Genomic DNA, 15019 nt, shown 5'->3' with positions numbered 1-15019 from the left:
TAACAGTGTCGTATTTTATGAGAATCACCGATAGCAGTTTTTTATCCATCCATCCATCCATCCATCCATCCATCCATCCATCCATCCATTTTCTGTACCGCTTAGTCCCCACGGGGGTCGCGGGCTTGCTGGAGCCTATTCCATACAGCCTTTTTCACATGTCCGCACTGATCGCGGTGGTGCCTTTACGGGCAGTTGGAGAAATCAACGCCAACAAAAAAAATATACATCCAGCCTAGTTAAGATCATACCAAAGACTATAAAAATGGGACCCATTGCCTCCCTGCGTGTGTGACGATCATTGGGACTTAAAAAAAAAAAAAAAAAACGAAAAAAATAAAAAAATAAAATTGGGTGCGTATTATACATGGGTACAGGCTTTTTTCCAGCATCAACATGCCATTTTTAGGGTGCGTATTATACATGGGGGCGCATTATACACGGAAAAAAACGGTATATATATATATATATATATATATATATATATATATATATATATATATATATATATATATATATATATCCTGTAGGCTGTGCAAAGAGGCCCCTGAGACAGTCCAGCACATAACAGCAGGGTGTAAGATGCTAGCAGGGAAAGCATACATGGAACGTCATAACCAAGTGGCTGGCATAGTGTACAGGAACATCTGTGCAGAGTATGGACTGGAAGCCCCAAGGTCAAAGTGGGAAGCACCCCCTAAGGTGGCAGAGAACGGGCGAGCCAAGATCCTGTGGGACTTCCAGATCCAGACTGACAAGATGGTGATGGCGAACCAACCGGACATTGTGGTGGTAGACAAACAGCAGAAGAAGGCCGTTGTAGTGGATGTAGCAATACCGAGCGATGGCAACATCAGGAAAAAAGAACTTGAGAAGCTAGAGAAATACCAGGGCCTCAAAGAAGAGCTTGAGAAGGCCTGGAAAGTGAAGGCCTCGGTGGTGCCCGTGGTCATTGGGGCACTTGGGGCAGTGACCCCCAAACTGGAGGAGTGGCTACAGCAGATTCCAGGAACAACATCAGACATCTCAGTCCAGAAGAGTGCAGTGCTAGGAACAGCCAAAATACTGCGCAGAACCCTCAAGCTCCCAGGCCTCTGGTAGAGGACCCGAGCTTGGAGTGGAAAAACCACCCGCGGAGGGTGAGAGGGGGATTTTTTATATATAAATAAAAGTAGCTCGCGAACTGAAAAAGTTTGGGCAACCCTGGTCTATGTACACTGTTTGTACTATGTGTCCTCTCTGCATCCATTGCAGCCTGGTCATCCTAGAAGAGGGACCCTCCCGTCTGTGCTCTCTTCTCAAGGTTTCTCATTTCCCCTAGCTGGAGTTTTGAGTTTTTCCTTGCCCTCTTGGGAGTTTAAGATCAGGGGATGTTTGAGGATATTTGTCATTTTTCACATGTCCTGAGTCTTGTTAAACACCTGAATGTTGAACAAAGGCTGTGATGTACCGAAGTCAAATTCCTTGTTTGGCACGCTCAAACATGAAAAATAAAAACTCTTGAATCTTGAATCTCTTGAATCTTGACTCACAAAATGCTAAGGGGCGGGAGGGTTATTGACCCACTACAGTCCCAGGCGTTACTTTTCTCCAGTTCAAGCCATGTCATAGAATTCAAGCATTTGTAGCTTGTCAGAACGTTGGCATTACTCCCCGCTAACCGCGCTCCATCGACTCCGACTCATTTGCCAACCCCCGACCCGCCCAAGCAGCACCCCGTCCGCCCCAGACTGGGGTAATCGCCTGGCGACCCAGAAAGTTCCTTATAGAGAAGGTGGCAATTCGGCCTGGAGGATGAGCTGCACAACAATGGCGGCAGCAGGCATACATTATTCCCGACAAATAGGAAACAGATGAATAACTTTGGGTTTGTCTACACGCAGATGAATTACAAAGTGCCAAGTTTATAGCCACACGGGGGCGGTAGCGTCGAATACCGTCAAAGGGGTGGGTACTTTGTGTCGGGCTTTTCCAACGCGGCTTCTTGGAACTTTTTTTTCTTGGGTTGCTAATGACAGACATTCACCTCAGTCAAATGTCACATTGTTATTTTTATCGCCACAAGGCCACAAGCACATCCATGGAAGGGAAGCCATGTTGGAATTCCCCCACGGGCTCTTCCTGCGTTCGCCTTACAAAAGCAGCAACGGAAGCGAATATCATCGCACCGGGCCGACGTTTGCTCGTTGATTCAGATTCAAAGGAACAATGAAGCAGAATCTCGGCTGCCGACAGTAAAGCGACGAGCAGGCGGGAAAACAAAAGTCACGGGTCAAAGGAAAATGCTAAGAGTTATTCAAGAATGCCTCCACACAAGCAAATGATAAAATGAATATGGATCCGTCGGACTCTCTCAAGGCTGCTGGAGTGACAGAGAGGCTTTGCTTTCCTTTCTCGCATCTGTCCAGGCAGGTGCTAGGAACGACACGGAAGAGGAAAATGTCTCCTCCAGAAAGAAGCGAGGCTTTTACAAGTAACACAATGAAATGTTTGTGTGGCTGGTGGCGCACTTCCCATCCCATTAGGACACTTTGGATTTTGCCTGAGGATGCTCGTGGACACTTTACCTCCCTCCCTCTCTTACACGCCTGGGAGGAGAGGGGAGGGGGGTGCCGACTCAGCAGGAGGTCTCCCAAAACAGACTAATCGCCTTATTTCCTGTCTGCTGAGATTCTTTAAAGCAGCGGGCCACACTCCTTTTTCTCTTTGAATGCAAACCCAACGTTATGCCTATCAACCTTTTCTTCGCATCCATTTGTTGACCTCTGCCGAGAGCAAAAACCTAACGTTTGAATGACTATGTAGCCAAAATACTTGTGTTTCTTTATCGTGCAAAGGGAAAAAAAAGATTACCATATTTTTCGCACTATTAGGCGCACTTAACTTAAAATTTATTCAAAACCACAGTGCACCTTATAATGCAGAGCGGCTTATATATGGATCAATTGATGAATTAGTTGATCCATACTGGCTGTACACAGCGCTCTGCCAAGATGTTTCTGTACATTTTAGTACGACTAGTAAATTACAAGGTCGCATCGCTTCCCAGCATTACAGCAACCGTGGTCAGGGGGCGTCACTGAATAGCTGTTGTACCCGCAAGGCTATTTAGTTACAAAATGGGCTGTTCCGTTAATATTTTCGAGTATGTTTACGGATCAATATGCAACGGAATCATAAATAAGCACCACCAATGTGTCGGTCTTTAGTCAGTTACAATCACTTTTATGGGAGAGAGTTTGAGAAACATGATTGCTTACAGGGGGCCGCCATGACACTTTGCCGAGCCTCATGGGAGTCTGCGAGCTGAGGCTCATGGTAGTTTGTGGGTGGCTAATGCTGATAGCGTTTTGATTACTTTATTTGGATGTATGCTTTTGCCGATTCTTCAAGATGATATATTTGGTCAGAATGTTTGCCGTTTGATGTGATCTCATAAAATAAACATATTTCATTAATCTGACCTGCAGGCACTGAAGTGATGGAGACTGTTATTCATAATAACAGTGTCGTATTTTATGAGAATCACTGATAGCAGTTTTTTATCCATCCATCCATCCATCCATCCATTTTCTGTACCGCTTAGTCCCCACGGGGGTCGCGGGCTTGCTGGAGCCTATCCCAGGCGTCATCGGGCAGTAGGCGGGGGACACCCTGAACCGGTTGCCAGCCAATCGCAGGGCACACAGAGACAAACAACCATTTGCACTCGCACTCACACCTAGGGACAATTTGGAGTGTTCAATCGGCCTACCAAGCATGTTTTTGGGATGCGGGAGGAAACCGGAGTGCCCGGAGAAAACCCACGCGGGCCCGGGGAGAACATGCAAACTCCACACAGGGAGGCCCGGAGGTGGAATCGAACCCGCACCCTCCTAACTGCGAGGCGGACGTGCTAACCAAGTGCCCCACCGAGCCGCAGTTTTTTAGTGTTTTTTTTTTTTTTATGCTGTTAATAAATGCATTTGTTTTCAAAAACCTCGTTTAGAATATCCATGCTTTACTACCTACTAAAGGCCAAAATCTTTTATGCAATGGCCTTTACAGGTCGCTTTTATTACTTCACACAAACACTACGTCCATCTGCTCCTGGTTCGGCCCGCCGGTCCAAATTTAGAACCCAGTTCGGCCCGCGAGTCAAAAAGTTTGCCCACCTCTGGGTTAGACACATTGGACATTGATGGTTAATTAAAGTTACTAAAGCCTGTACCCATGTATAGTATGCACCCAAATTTTGACTCTTACGTAAGTCCGTAAAGGTAAAATTATTTCAGAAAAAAGATCATCTTTGGGAACAACCGGATGTTATTCTGCTGGGCAGTATCACTGCGCATGCGGTAGCAAACTCGATAGTAAAGAAATGTTTCGGATTTGTGTAGGGTACATTGTGACAGCAAACGAGCAGGTGATCGAGCAAGCGTCTGATACGAGAGCATTGTGTTCGTATGGAGCGTGTTTGAAGTGAGCAGCAGAGAAGAAAGGAACAAGGCAAAGTGTTGTGAAATAAAATATTACCTGTAATACGCATTTAGGTAGAGAACTGAACTCTCGCTCTTTATATGGCTGACGTGTCTTGCGCATCTGTTCTGCGCATCTGTAATGGCGGCCTCCGTATGATATCCGGTTTGCGATGCAGATGGAAAACAATTAATATTTGACAATAACACACCATCAAGGATTGCACCATCGCATCAAACAATGTGTCGTCAATCATGAATTTTGCTTCCTAAGTGTGTTGGGCAGGATGGCTGAATGTGATGCGCGATTGACAAGGTGTGATTTCAAGTTTAATGTCGAGGGAGATTTTCTTCAAAAATTGTTGTATCCATGCATAATGCGCACCCCAGATTTTAGGACAGTAAATTAGTTAATTTTTACATATTATGCATGGAAAAACACGGTAAGAGCTGTCGCGATTGGCTGCGTTGCTCGCTAACTTTAGAGATGCAAATACCCAAAAGAAAATGCATACTGTTACTCTTGGATATGAAACAATTTGGGAGTAACAATTTAGACAGGTAAGTCTTGATGTGGTTTGCCTTTTTGCAGTGAGGTGCGGAGGCACAATAGCTGCGTCAATTACAGTCATTGCATTTCATCATAGGCAAATGATTGAGTTTGCATTGTGAGCAAAACAAAATTACTTTGTCTCTTTGTTCAAATGTTTCAGTTTTTTTCTAGTCTTCGAGATGGAAACAGATGGTTGGCTGTGGCGACCCCTGAGGGGAAAAGCCGAAAGGAGAAGAAGAAGTTCACCGATTATCAAACGGATGGTTTGCTGTGGCAACCCCCGAGGGAAAAAGCCGAAATGAGAAGAAGAAGTTCACCGATTATCAAGCCCGAAACTGACTGTTGCTTTTGACGACATCGGCTATCGCGATTAGCACTCGCTCCTTCCAATACGCACAAATTACATCAAAACATCCCGGGTCGAGCGCTGAAGGACTGCGCTGGTGAGCTGACGGATGTCTTCACAGACATCTTTAACACTTCCCTGCAGCAAGTCATCGTCCGTACCTGTCACGTACCTGTGCCGAAGAAACACGCTCCGTCCTGCTTCAATGACTACCGCCCCGTGGCACTTACGCCCATCATCATGAAGTGCTTTGAGCGGCTTGTCATGAAGCACATCCGATCCGTTCTCCCCCCCACCATTGACCCCTTCCAGTTTGCGTACCGAGCCAAACGGTCCTCTGAGGATGCCATCTGCTCTGCCCTCCACTCGGCCCTCACCCACCTGGAGAGAAGGGACTCGTATGTGAGATTGCTGTTTGTGGACTTCAGTTCTGCCTTCAACACCATTGTGCCACAACGCCTCATCAGCAAACTTGACACGCTGGGCCTTAGTATCTACCTCTGCAACTGGCTACTGGACTTCCTCTGTCAGAGGCCACAGGTAGTACGTGTTGGCGACAAAATCTCCGCCAGCATCACGCTGAGCACGGGGGCCCCCCAAGGCTGCGTGCTCAGTCCGCTGCTCTTCACCCTCCTGACGCATGACTGCACTGCAACCTACAGCGACATAGTGAAGTTTGCTGACGACACGACTCTGGTAGGTCTCATCACCAAGGGAGACGAGACTCAATACAGGCTGGAGGTTGACCTTCTGACCACGTGGTGCAGGGACAACAACCTCCTGCTGAACGTCGACAAGACCAAGGAGGTTGTTGTGGACTTCCGGAAGGGTCACACCCAACACCTGCCGCTGACCATCGACGGTGCTGTGGTGGAGAGAGTGAGCAGCGCCAAGTTCCTGGGGGTGCACATCAGTGAGGATCTCTCCTGGTCCACCAACACCGCATCACTGGCAAAGAAAGCCCAGCGCCGCCTGTACTTCCTGCGGAAACTCAGGCGAGCGAGCGCCCCTCCGGCCGTCATGACTACATTTTACCGCGGCACCATTGAGAGCCTCCTCTCTAGCTGTATTGCTGTTTGGGGTGGCTGCTGCACTGACTACAACTTGAAGGCCCTGCAGCGCATAGTGAACACGGCTGGTAAGATTATTGGTGCTTCGCTCCCCACCTTGAAGGACATTTACACCTCCCATCTCACCCGCAAGGCGACCACGATTGTGAGTGATGTGAGTCACCCCGCTCACTCTTTGTTCGAGCTTCTGCCCTCTGGGAAGAGGTACAGAAGCCTGCGCTCCCGCACCACCAGACTCTCAAACAGCTTCATACTCCAGGCTGTCAGGATCCTGAACTCGCTTCCCCGTTCTGCGTAGCGTCCTGTACTTTTACTGTCTGTATGCACACTGGCTTTTATTCGTTGTGTTATCTATTTATTTATTATTTATTGTTACTCTTATTATTTATTGTTTGTGCCTTCTTGTTTTTTATATTGCGTTATTTACTTGTATGTCTATCGTGTAATATGTTTTGTCACCGTGGGATAGGGAAAACGTAATTTCGATCTCTTTCTGTGTCTAGGCATGTGAAGATGTTGACAATAAAGCAGACTTTGACTTTGAAAACTCAGGCGAGCGAGCGCTCCTCCGGCCGTCATGACTACATTTTACCGCGGCACCATTGAGAGCGTCCTCTCCAGCTGTATTGCTGTTTGGGGTGGCGGCTGCACTGACTACAACTTGAAGGCCCTGCAGCGCATAGTGAACACGGCTGGTAAGATTATTGGTGCTTCGCTTCCCTCCTTGAAGGACATTTACACCTCCCATCTCACCCGCAAGGCGACCACGATTGTGAGTGATGTGAGTCACCCAGCTCACTCTTTGTTCGAGCTTCTGCCCTCTGGGAAGAGGTACAGAAGCCTGCGCTCCCGCACCACCAGACTCTCAAACAGCTTCATACTCCAGGCTGTTAGGATCCTGAACTCGCTTCCCCGTTCTGCGTAGCGTCCTGTACTTTTACTGTCTGTATGCACACTGCCTCTTATTTGTTGTGTTATCTGTTTATTTATTATTTATTATTACTCTTATTATTTATTGTTTGTGCCTTCTTGTTTTTTATATTGCGTTGTTTACTTGTATGTCTATCGTGTAATATGTCTTGTCACCGTGGGATAGAGAAAACGTAATTTCGATCTCTTTGTGTGTCTCGGCATGTGAAGACGTTGACAATAAAGCAGACTTTGACTTTGACTTTTGAACAGAGAAATTAAGTGTTCAAATAGGGCAGCGGAGCAAAACTGGGGAGTATTCCAGAAAGCAGGTTCAACATACTTTGAGTCTGTCTCTGAACTCTGAGATGGGAGACCCTGAGTATTCGGTTCCAGAAAAGCTGATCTGAGTTAGTTCAATCAACTCTGAGTATGTTCACTAGTTACACGCGTCCACAACTCCTATTAAAAGCCATTATCAATTGAGCCCCGATACCACGAGTCACCATGACAACTGATGAAAAACAGATTACCTTATTTTACATTATTGATCCTTATGTAGGCCTACGGCGAGTACGAACATATTTTTTTGCTGTGAATCTAATACGGCTGCAGGAGCGAAGAAGAGAGACATCATGGGAGGAAATTGCTGCTCGATGCGCAAGTTTGAATGGACTACCGTTTTTTTCCGTGTATAATGCGCGAAATTTAACTAAATTGTTGTCCTAAAATCTGGGGTGCGCATTATACATGGGTAAAAAAAAAAATTTAATTTTTTTTTTTAATTTTTTTTTTTTTTTTTTAAGAAAATCATGGTACAACAAAACCAACAACAGGACTGACCGACAAAGACGTGGAACAAAAAGACAGGGTGACATTACCAAAGACAGGAACAGAAACCAAACAGACATCATGACATCATCCGACGTTGAGCAAGGGGCAGACAGGACTTAAATACAAAACACGTTACATTGATTGAGGTGACACAGGAAGAGAGGGGCGGCGCGAACAGAAACTATGGCAACCTAGACACATAGCAAAACTGGGGACGAGACATGACAAATCTCCCTCGAAATAAAACTTGAAATCACCTTTTTTCTTGTTTGTTGTCAATCGCGCATCGCATTCAGCCATCCTGCCCAACACACTTAGTCAGTAAAATTCATAATTGACGACACATCGTTTGATGCGATGGTGAAATCCTTGATGGTGTGTTATTGTCAAATATTGTTTGTTTTTTAATCTCCATCGCGGACCGGACGTCATACGGAGGCAGTATGACTGCGCATGCGCACTATGGATCCGATGCGCAGAACGGATGCGCAAGACACGTCAGCTATATAAAGAGTTGTTTTCTTCCTATTAGTTTCAATTCACAGTTTGATTAGCAGTTTCAATCAGCAAGTAACAAAATGCGTATTACAGGTAATATTTTATTTCACAACACTTTGCCTTGTTCCTTTCGTCTCTGCTGTTCCCTTCAAACACGCTCCATACGACCGCAATGCTCTCGTATCAGACGCTTGCTCGATCACTTGCTCGTTTGCTGTCACAATGTACCCTACACAAATCCGAAACATTTGTTGCGGCTCCGAGTCGCGACGAGGGGCAAGTTTTGGTTTCCAAGGGTGTTTTTATTCCTCTTCAACGTCTCTCCCATACAGAGCCGCCTTTTTTACGTCCGCACGCCTTTTTCACATGTCCGCACGGATCGCGGTGGTGCCTTTACGGGCAGTCGGAGAAATCAACGCCAACAAAAAATGCCGACTCAGACGTCGCCCGGCCAAACAAGGTCTGCGTCAGGCGTTGGGGAACCAGAGCGCCTAGATGAGAAGTGGGCTACTGGAACAAGGCGGAAATGGGCGAGATGTGAGAACCTAACACTGTTGGAGTGCTACTACTCCAGTAAACCAAGTCAGAGGGGGTACATGAAGAGAATGTGGGAGGAATGGAAAGAGCGATATCCACACTCAACACTAACCACAAAACAACTAGTGACTCAGTGCTCCAATATCCAGAAACGGCAGTTGATATCACAACTTGAGATTGACGAGATACAACACAGATGCCAAGACAAACGGGAACCCGAATCCCAGGTCAGAGGGGAGTCAACATCAACTGCCCAAGAAATTGGGTACACAGCCCCAAGAGGATATGCAAGCCTGAACAAGACAGCAACTGACCTGAAAGATAAGATCACGACTCGGATGAACAGCGGCCAACCCCGACGTCAACTACAAAGGCTAAGTGAAGCACCACCAGAAAGTCTGGTTGAAGATCTGAATGCAGCACTGAGAGCAATCCCTACAACCACCATCACTAACCAATGAGTTGATATACACTTCAGCAACAGTGATCCTGGAGATGCTTGGTTACAAGAGCAATATCAAGCATGAGATACAAGACCCACCATGGAAAAGAAGGTTGGAGGCTAAGATCAAGACAGTGCGGAGAGACGTGAGCCAACTATCAGAGATCCAGAAAGGTGCAATGAAGAAACCAGCACCCAAGAAGTACAGCCAGATGACCGTACCTGAAGCACTGGAGACTGCCAAACAGAGGCTCCTAGCCCTTTCCAGTCGCCTAAAGAGATACACAAGAGAAAGTGAAGCCAGGCGAATAAACAGGCTCTTCACAACCCAACCAGGAAAAGTGTACTCTCAATGGCAGGGTAACAACAGCAGAACAGACCCACCAAGGCTGGAGACTGAGCAATACTGGAAGGGCATATGGGAGAAGGACACATCACACAACAGTGAGGCACAATGGCTAGTCTCTCTAAGAGAAGACCACAGCAACCACCCTGAGCAGAACCCAGTTACCATCACTGTGGCAGACATCCAAGAGAGAGTCTCAGATGAAGAACTGGACAGCACCCGGGCCAGATATGATCCATGCCTACTGGATTAAGAAGCTCACTGCACTCCATGAGCGCCTAGCAGAACAAATGAACCAGCTACTAAAGGTTGGAACTCACCCCGAATGGTTAACTGAAGGACGCATAATCCTGATCCTGAAGGATCCCGCAAAGGGTACAGTCCCATCCAACTATCGGCCAATAACCTGTCTCCCTACAACATGGAAGATCATGTCAGGCATCATAGCGGCTAAGATAAGTGTACACATGGCTCAATACATGAGCACAACACAGAAAGGCATAGGCAGCAATACCAGAGGAGCCAAACACCAGCTGCTGGTTGACGGAACAGTCGCCCGAGACTGCAGGACTCGACACACCAACCTGTGCACTACCTGGATTGATTACAAGAAAGCCTACGACTCCATGCCACACTCATGGATAACTGAATGCTTGGAACTGTACAACATCAACAGGAACCTGAGAGCCTTCATTGCAAACTCGATGGGACTGTGGAAAACAACCCTTGAGGCCAATTACAAGCCAATTGCACATGTCTCCATCAAATGTGGCATATACCAAGGAGATGCTCTGTCCCCACTGCTGTTCTGCATAGGTCTGAACTCCCTCAGCCAAATAATCAACAAGACTGGCTACGGATACCGACTCAAAAATGGGGCCACCATCAGTCACCTCCTATACATGGATGACATAAAGTTGTATGCCAAGACCAAGCGAGACATCGATTCACTGATCCACACAACCAGGATCTACAGCACAGACATTGGAATGTCATTCGGACTAGAGAAGTGCGGTCGCATGGTGACAAAGAGAGGTAAGGTAGTCCATACAGAAGGGGTCTCACTCCCAGAAGGAACAATAACAGACATTGAGGACAGCTACAAGTACCTTGGTATCCCACAAGCAAATGGCAACCTCGATGAAGCCACAAGGAGAGGAGCCACAGCCAAATACCTACAACGAGTAAGGCAAGTCCTCAGAAGTCAGCTAAATGGCAAGAACAAGATCCGGGCAATAAACAGCTACGCCCTGCCAGTCATCAGATACCCTGCAGGAATAATAAGCTGGCCAAAAGAAGAGACGCAGACCACAGATGTCAAGACACGGAAGCTCCTAACCATGCACGGAGGGTTCCACCATAAGTCCAGCACCCTGAGACTGTACACTAGCCGTAAAGAAGGAGGCCGAGGACTACTGAGTGTGAGAGCCACTGTTCGGGATGAAACAGCCAAGATCCATGAGTACATCAAGGAAAAGGCCCGAACGGATGACGTGCTCAGTGAATGTCTCAGACAATGGCAAACAGAGGAAGAGTGGCTAGAGACACCATCATGGGAGGACAAACCCCTACATGGGATGTACCATCGGCAGATAAGTGAAGTGGCTGACATCAAGAAATCCTACCAATGGCTGGAAAAAGCTGGACTGAAGGACAGCACAGAGGCACTCATCATGGCTGCACAGGAACAGGCTCTGAACACCAGAGCAATAGAGGCCAAGATCTACCACACCAGACAAGACCCAAGGTGTAGGCTGTGCAAAGAGGCCCCTGAGACAGTCCAGCACATAACAGCAGGGTGTAAGATGCTAGCAGGGAAAGCATACATGGAACGTCATAACCAAGTGGCTGGCATAGTGTACAGGAACATCTGTGCAGAGTATGGACTGGAAGCCCCAAATTCAAAGTGGGAAGCACCCCCTAAGGTGGCAGAGAACGGGCGAGCCAAGATCCTGTGGGACTTCCAGATCCAGACTGACAAGATGGTGATGGCGAACCAACCGGACATTGTGGTGGTGGACAAACAGCAGAAGAAGGCCGTTGTAGTGGATATAGCAATACCAAGCGATGGCAACATCAGGAAAAAAGAACTTGAGAAGCTAGAGAAATACCAGGGCCTCAAAGAAGAGCTTGAGAAGGCCTGGAAAGTGAAGGCCTCGGTGGTGCCCGTGGTCATTGGGGCAGTGACCCCCAAACTGGAGGAGTGGCTACAGCAGATTCCAGGAACAACATCAACCATCTCAGTCCAGAAGAGTGCAGTGCTAGGAACAGCCAAAATACTGCGCAGAACCCTCAAGCTCCCAGGCCTCTGGTAGAGGACCCGAGCTTGGAGTGGGAGACCACCCGCGGAGGGTGAGAGGGGAATTATTATTATTTTTTTATATATTAGGGGTGTAAATTGCGGGTTTTGTCACGATACGATATCATATCGATACAAAGAACTACGATACGATATCTGCCGATATCTTAAAGCCTGCTGCGATTCATTCACGATATATCACGATATAGTGCTCTATGATCGATTTTTTTTTTAAATAAAAAATATAGAACAATATCCTGATTTATAACAATTCATACGCAAAATCAACAAGGTACTGCAAACTCTTTATTTAGGAAATTACAAGAGTATTGTAGTATACAAAGTGCTTATTTTAACACTGAACTTTGATGTCGTGTTTTTTCTTTAAATGTGCGGCGAGATTTGTGACACCTGAATATTTGATCATCGCATGGCAGGATTTACAAACTGCTCGTGTCTTGTCCGTTGAGCCATCTTTTCTTTGGAATCCAAAGTGCTTCCAAACGAATGACTTGAAGCCTAAAGGGGAGCAAATTTCCTCGTCTTTTTGGACACTAGCCATAGCACCAGCCCAGGAGCTGCGTACTAGTTGTCGACTCCCCTTTCACGTGCCTGCTCTGCTCACAACACAACAACGCCGCGCACTGCTCCCTGCTCTCGGAAAGAGGAAGCAAGCAACAATGAACTGGATTTCAAAATAAAGTCACATCTAATGTCCGAGGTCAAATACGGCGATATAAATCGATGTTTACGTTTAGCATCGATGCCAATAAATCGTAGAGCATTATATCGATTAATCGATGTGTATCGATATATATATATAAAGAGAGAGTGAGAAAGTGAGAGAGAGAGAGTGAGAAAGTGAGAGAGAGAGAGAGAGAGAGAGAGAGAGAGAGAGAGAGAGAGAGAGAGAGAGAGAGAGAGAGAGAGAGAGAGAGAGAGAGAGAGAGAGAGAGAGAGAGAGATTATTTTCTGTGCGGCTTGGCGGCCCGGTACCAAGTGACCCACGGACCGGTATTGGTCCGCGGACCGGGGGTTGGGGATCACCGCACTAGACAATGACAACAATACTGGCTAGCATTACCAGTGTTGACAAGGTTGAAGAGTGGCAATAGACAGCGACAGCCTTTGTGGAAAACTGGTTCGGAGCAGGGAACCCGAGGTCTGCATGCACCGGAATAACATGGGGAGGACATCTTATTTAGAGGGAGGAAATAGCCCATCAAAGTGCATTGAAAACATTAGCAGAACACACCGCACGTTATCCTGTTGCTATCAGTAATGCAGATGTACCTAAACATGTGTCCAGTGTCATAGGTTCTCCGCCCACATTCTTGGCCAAAATGTAAACAGTGCGGTGCGAAGCTACTAGAGTTCAATGTCACAGTAATTGGCGGCGCTTTTTGCATTCCTAATGAGGAAACGGGCAACAAGTTACTGCTGAAAGCTTGGCACGTTCGCTTTAATTTATTTCGAAGTACTGGCATGCAACTTATAATAATAATAATAAAAAAATAAAAAATAAAAAAAATAAAATAAAAACCACGTAGCGGTGGTTACCTCGCGAGGGTCTTGCAGTTACACGAAGCTTGCCATTAAACGTCCCCGAGCGTGATGTCGCCTTCCGGTGTAGAAAATGAAGGCGTTGTCGTATCGAGGATGCGTCAGTGGCCGTCCTCAAATTGCGTACATTTCTCAAGTGGAAGAGAAACTCGAAGCCACCCGCCGCCGCCGGATCTGCTGCCGATGCTTCCGGCGAGTGTGCCCGCTGCTGCACCGCCAGCAGCTCGCCGCAAAGTCTTGTGGGTAATGAAGTCCTCAAACGAAACCCTTTTTTTAATGAATTAATCAAGCAATTCTTTTCCCAATTATTTATTAAGAATTGACTTTAGTCAAGTCAAGTCAAGTCAAGTTTATTTGTATAGCCCTAAATCACAAGCAGTCTCAAAGGGCTTCACATAGACAGAAATTGACAGTTATTCTCAAAGCATCCCCTGATCTTAAGCTCCCAAAAAGGCAAGGAGAAACTTAAAAACCCCTACTGGGGGAAAATAAGAAACCTTGAGAAGGGACCACAGATGGAAGGATCCCCCTTTCAGGATCACCAGGTTGGAATGGATGCAGAGAAGGCACAAATGATACAACATGAACATCAATGAAATAAAAAGTGGATGTCCATGTCAGAGCAGAGGGCTGCCAAAGGAGCCCTGAATTGTCCTGGCAGTGTCTACGAGGAGGTTGAGCTGCAGTTCCCCCATCCTGAATTGACCCACGAGAATCCAGATAGCCGCTGTCAGCATGGGTGCCACCTGACCACCTCCCCGGCCGGGGAGGGGGGAGGGAGGGGGTGGAGAGGGAGAGAAAACAAACTCCAGCCGAATCGGCCACTACAGGTTAGTTAAAGGCCATGTCATAGAAATGTGTCTTTAAACGTGTCTTAAATGTTTCTACTGAGGTAGCAGTTCTAATATCCATTGGTAGGGCATTCCAAAGCTCTGGAGCCCGAATAGAACATGCTCTAGAGCCTGCAGACATTTTCTTGGCCCTCGGTGTCACTAAAAGGGTAGCGTTTTGCGAACGAAGGTTACGAGACGGAACATAAGGAACAACTAGGTCGATGAGATATGAAGGCGCTAAGCCATGCAGTGTTTTATAGGTTAATAGAAGAACCTTGAAATCACATCTTAAATGTGCCAATTAGTTTAATCGTTTAAATCGTTAATAGTTT

At 46.7% G+C, this 15019-nt stretch overlaps 1 protein-coding gene across 5 annotated transcripts in view; it reads right to left on the bottom strand.

Moving 5' to 3' along the window:
* Nucleotides 1-14063, bottom strand: part of pag1 (phosphoprotein membrane anchor with glycosphingolipid microdomains 1) — a 31288-nt gene extending 17225 nt beyond the window's left edge. For 2 of the 5 annotated variants that reach the window (XM_061266631.1, XM_061266632.1), the window contains exons 1-2: nt 13852-14063; nt 13376-13455 (exon numbers count right to left, since the gene is read on the bottom strand). The gene's annotated coding sequence lies outside the window, so the exon portion shown is untranslated. The remainder of the gene's footprint in view (nt 1-13375; nt 13456-13851) is intronic. The other 3 variants (XM_061266630.1, XM_061266633.1, XM_061266629.1) reach the window with 2 other exon arrangements.
* Nucleotides 14064-15019: the final 956 nt, after the last annotated feature.

This window comes from Syngnathus typhle, linkage group LG20 (genome assembly GCF_033458585.1).
Source record: "Syngnathus typhle isolate RoL2023-S1 ecotype Sweden linkage group LG20, RoL_Styp_1.0, whole genome shotgun sequence".
NCBI lineage: Eukaryota > Metazoa > Chordata > Actinopteri > Syngnathiformes > Syngnathidae > Syngnathus > Syngnathus typhle.
The sequence above is the reverse complement of the archived record's forward strand: the minus strand, read 5'-3'. Positions and strand labels throughout refer to the sequence as shown.